We start from the raw sequence: 5664 nt of genomic DNA, 5'->3' as shown, positions 1-5664 counted from the left end.
CATTTCTTAAACAAAGCTACGTATTTATAGAGTGCTCACTATTCTCCAAGAGCTCTCTAAGCTCTTTTCTGCCAGTGTGTTTAATCCCTGTGGAGACCCTGTGAGGGGAATTACAATTTTCCATATTACAGAGGAGACCCCAGAGGTATAAGAAGTTAAGAAACATCCCCAAGGTCACACAGAGGCTGAGAGGAGACATTCAGAAGGCTGCTCCACTATTCGTGCCCTAAACTGATATTTCAGGAACAACAAATAAAAGCTTACTATCACTACTACAATCTACTTATGATATCTTCTTATCTAAATAGTGTATATGTCTGCATTTGTGCTTCTCTGTGCACTGAAACCCTCGCTTCAGTAGTAATGAATTTATAAATCAGGAACTCAGCATTTAGAATCAACAGAACATAGAGCTACCTCTTAGATTTTCAAAGATGCTGACCAAACATTGTCATTGAATCTCTGGGGGTGTCCTGAGTTAGAAGCCAATGTTTAAAATGTGACTCTGTGTGCTGACACACTTCCCAACAAAAGTCTTGGCTAATCATTGCCTGCTTCAAGGTCTGATTGGACACTCAATTACAGCTAATATTAAATGGGCTTCAAAATAGGTCTTAAGCCAGGTGTGGTGGCATATGCCGTAATCTCAGCCATCAGGAGACAGAGACAAGAGGATCAGGAGCTCAAGGGCAACCTTGGCTACACAGAAAATTCAGGACTAGCCTGTTTTACATGAGACATTCTCTCACAATAAGGCTTCCATGTTTTACCAAACACCCATATGCAATTGGTGAACTGATCTAAGGTTATGTGAGAAAAGAGAACCTAGATGGAGGAATTACCCAGATCAAGTTGCGCTGAGGTCCTATCTGTGTGATGTTACCTTGAGTGTTAGTTGATGTCGGAGGTCACAGCTCACTGTGGGTGGTACCACCCCTAGGAAGATAATCCTGGTTTGTAGCTGAGTATAAGTGAGGGGGACAAACAGCTAGTCCCTGCCCTAACTTCCCTCCATAATGCCCTGTGACCTATACTATAAAATAAGCCCTTTTTTCTCCTAGGTCGCGTTTGGTCATTGCATTGTCACAGCAACAGGATGAGACTAGAACAGACAGCCGCTAAACAAAGACTGGTGAGGAAATGAACCGAACGAACTGATCTCAAATACATTACACAGTTTTAAGTGACAAAATAATTTTCTGTAAGGTAATATAAAAATATTCACTCATGCAGACACGCACGATTTAGTGTTATGCTTACGATAAGAAATGCTTTAAATGCTAATTAGAAAATATTTCATTTTAAAGTTTATTTGCCAGAATATAACCTCTTTCCTCACTACCGAGTAGGAGCTCTCATTCTTTTTAAAGCTAATACATGGCACTAAATGTAAGGGAAATTGTCTTACTTTCAACAAAGTAAATCCTGCCTGGGATTGTACATGTGTAATTGTAAAAATATATTAGGTCTATGCCCTCCTTAAGTATTTCTTTTTTTTTTTTTTTTTATATATTTCACAAGGTGTGACTTAGTGTTAAATTAACCCTATGTCCTTTGAATATAAGAAAAATAAATATGTACTTGTAAGATTACACATGACAAATAAATGCATGTGATCATAGATGCATACATGCCCCAATTTATTTGCACGAAAATTCCTGACAGGTTTGCTAAGGTCATCATTTCAATGATGCCCTTGGTTAGACCATATATTTTATGTTCATAGAAACTGGACTAGTTGATTAACTCAAGGTCATCCATGAAATTGTTATCAAAGCAAGCTATGAACTCCATCTTTCAGGTTTTGGGTGCTAGTTTAATCTCACCATACCCAGACATTTCTTCAATATATGTTATATAACCTCTAGTTCTTTTTGGTTACAATCCCCAGACTTTCACTCATTAGCTCAGTTATTTAGAATATATCCAGTGAGCTTGCTGCACTGATTTTGTTTGCTCCCCTAGCCATTCTCCACTAACAGATTTTCATGCAGGATTTGAAGGTTATGAGATTTGGAGCCGTTAAATCTTTGTCACGAAGATGTGTTTTTCTCCAGCAGCTATCAAAACCTCATTTTCAAATTCAGATTTAAAATTTGCATAGTTTATTTGACAACCTCACTACTGATGATCAATACCACACCAAAATGGTAATAAATTATAATTCTATATTCATCATACTGTGCGATCATTTTGTGTTGTCTAAGCCTCATGCTTGTAGAAGAGGTATTTTTTTTTTAAATCCATTGCCAGCTATGTAACCTTTCACATTATGATTTTCCATAGGAAACAGATGAGGGGTACCTATCCCTTTTTGGTGACCAGGAAGGTGGAGAGCATTGTAAAGTCTTTGTTAGTGTTAATGATAAATATTTCTTTATTAAAAATGATTTTATTTCTCATCATATGTATATGTGTATGTCTCTGTGTGGTATGTACTCATAAGTACAGTTTCCTTGGAGACCAGAGGAAGAAGTTAGGTCCCCTGGAGCTGGAGTTACAGGTGGCTGTGAGCCGACCCACATGAGTGACAGGAATCAAACTCAGTTCTTCTGCAAGAGTAGTATGTCTCTCTAGTGCCTTAATGTCAAATAAGTTAAATGCAAAAACTCTTGGAAGCTCAATTTCCTCTAAACTGGGGAATGGGGCCATTTCATTAGCTAACTAGGACTGTTGAACTCTCCTTTGGTTCTTTGAGTAGGGGGACTCTCTATCAGTTGTAACATCCAGCTGGACTGTACTTATGCCAGTACCAGCTGTCTAACAACATCCTTGGATACACCTTGACACAACTATGCAAAGAATGAAGCTGATTATTACCCCACCTGTAGGTGTAGAATCAGGGACTCTTGTAGAGTGTGTCAGGGAGCCTGATGAATGGAGGTCAAGAAGAAAAATAGTTTGTGAGTAGGCAAAGCAGGAAGAAAGAAAGCAGCAGAGTAAGAGATGGTGATAATGATGATGATGATGATGATGATGACAACAATGATGAGGACAACGACAATGACAGTGATGATGACAGTAGTGGTAATGGTGATGATGGTGATCATGGTGGAGGATGATGGTAATGGTAATAATGATAATGATGATAGTGATAATGATGAGGAGGAGGAGGAGGAAAAGGAAAAAGAGAAAGAGGAGGACATGAAGAAGGTCAAAAGGTTTTTAAGGAAACAGTAGAGAACATACCTAACCTGTTATCCAGAAGGGTTCCTGAGAGCCATTGGGTTTTCAGGACCTGGAATCTCAGACCCCTACATGAGAGCTGTAACATTGGTTATAGCCAATAACTAAAGTCCTGATACCCAAGGTCAGCACAAGGATAATGCCACCCATGGATGCTACTTGCCACTGCCTCTGTCTGCTTACAACAGCCAAAGTGTGGAGGAAACAGAAGTTTCCATAGTCCAAGCTTATCTAGGCTCAGCAAAACTCCTTCAGCAAGCTGACTTTTGACACATGCCAGATAGAACTTTGTTGGTCTGTGGTTGGTTATTTTTGCAGAAGGACAAAGTCCTGTGAAAATGTGCCATTGGGATTGTCACCTGCTAGCTGTTTCCTGTTCAAACAAGCTCATAGGAGCAGGTATTAAGCACATTGGTCATAGAACTATAATCCATATGCAGTGACTCACTAAGACCCCTGCACCCACCCCCTCTTTGAACAAATATTTCATTTCACTCATAAACTGTGATTCCTTAACATTATCCAGCATTGTGAAGTATTGTTCTTGAAAGATAAATGAAGATCTTCCTGTGGAAATCTGCATTGCAGAGGGGGCATCATAGCCACACCCCCTCAAATCTATTATGCTGTTAATGTATATTATTAAGAGAAGATAATGAGGATGCCTTGGACGGGTGAGGCAAGGCTCTGTCCTTGGGTAACAAACACAGAAATCTTTTTCTTCCTTTCCTAGAGTTTGTCACTGAGGTATTTTTAGCTCACTGCAAGTGAGTGACTCGGCTCTGTGAACAAGTGTCTCACACTCTATACTGCGGGAGATGCTATTTATTATTGATGCCACTATGCATATTCTATGGCACAGAAAACATGCTAAATTTTCTACTGGTCCCTTTGGCACAACGGAGAAGAAAACTTTTTAAAAGGAAAACATTGCTTCATCTATAATAAATTAATCACAACTCAATATGTGGGTTTTGAAAGTAACGAAGCACATTGCAGCTACTTTCGAAGGGATTTTAGGCTATATGCAAATAAGAGGCTCTAAAACTTTCAATTTGGAGATTAGCATATTGATGCTTTCTTTGCCCCTGGTTATGCTTGCCCTACCTACAGTGTTGATATTCTCTCTGCAGTTCAGAATAGGAGCAGACAGGAAATAATTAACTCTCGTTTGTAAAGTGTTTTATGGTTCAGTTTTGTGTCCATAGTTTCCATTCACGTATCTTTTGCAATCTTCAGAGACACACAACGTGGGCTCCCACTGACCCCACATTCTATATAAATGAATCGGGTCATAGAATACGTGTGAAGTGGACCATTCAATGCACTGCCAAGTTCTCAGGTTTATGCAGGCTCTGACCCCCCTTGAGGTTTATTCTAAGGCTCGAAATGTCTGCCTGCCTATTTATTGCCTTTCTGCAGAACCGTTTTATATAGATGCTTTACTCAGCCCATCTGTTTCTAAACTTGTCTTACAAAATCTTGGTGTTGGATTATTTCTATGTCTCTTGGCTGCACTTATCTTCTGGGATGCCATACTCACTCTTAGCACTTAATATGTGTAAGATCAGACATCAGACAGAAAACAAGACAGGGAACACGTATCCATGTCTCTGACAGGGTACCATGGTTCTGTCCTTGTGTCAGCATGACAAGGGGTGGGTGAGGACAGTGTGTGTCCCTATCCATGCGAAGATAACTGCTAGATGCTTTATCACAACCATTTTGGCTCTCATTCTTCAGACCAAGTCCTCCTTGTAAGACCTTGTTTCCTGACAAAGCTATTAAGGAGGAAATGGCTTGTAAGAACATTTTCCTGCTTTATAAAGCTCCATGCAGGGGTATAGGAATGACTATAATTATCATTATTAATATAGGCCCCTTCAGAGCAACCAGAAGCAACTGCTTTAGAAAAATAATTTTCATTTGTTTGAAGCCACAGTGACATTGCATTCTGTCTGTGACAGCTAAAGCTTTACAATACAACTGGGGACAGATGAGAAATTTTATATAAATTTGCTTTTTATTTTTATTAAAGCACTTTTATTTTTCACTTGTATTTTTTGTGCCAACATGGGCTAAGTACATGGAAGGAAAAAGCTTAAAGTCATACTGAAGGTTTTGGAGTAGTGTTTCTCTCTCATCCTAGATTATCTTAGATCTCTTGGGTACCCACTAGCTACAACATATGAAGGAAGTCCACTGTAAGATGTATAGGGCTTTTAAAGGATGCCTGAAAACCTAATCTAAGCATCTATGGTTGTTATGTGTACTTATGTGATCTATGACAAGAGGCATGACAGCCACCTAGGATGGGGCTTTGCCTTAGCCCATTACCCCATATTCACTCAGAAAAGAACATAATATTCACTCATACCTCCAGTGTTCCTAAGTTCCCTTCAGATCCTCTTGGTGCAGGCCTTTAATCCCAGCACTTGGGAGGCAGAGACAGGCGGATTTCTGAGTTCAAGGCCAGCC

General features: G+C 39.5%; 1 long non-coding RNA gene across 1 annotated transcript in view; it reads left to right on the top strand.

Moving 5' to 3' along the window:
• Positions 1-5664, top strand: part of LOC116072910 — a 61595-nt gene that overhangs the window by 4204 nt on the left and 51727 nt on the right. The window contains exon 2 of the long non-coding RNA XR_004111591.1: positions 1062-1132. This is a non-coding gene — a long non-coding RNA (uncharacterized LOC116072910). The remainder of the gene's footprint in view (positions 1-1061; positions 1133-5664) is intronic.

This window comes from Mastomys coucha, unplaced genomic scaffold (assembly GCF_008632895.1).
Source record: "Mastomys coucha isolate ucsf_1 unplaced genomic scaffold, UCSF_Mcou_1 pScaffold23, whole genome shotgun sequence".
In the NCBI taxonomy this organism is placed as follows: domain Eukaryota; kingdom Metazoa; phylum Chordata; class Mammalia; order Rodentia; family Muridae; genus Mastomys; species Mastomys coucha.
This window is presented reverse-complemented; position numbering and strand designations above follow the sequence as displayed.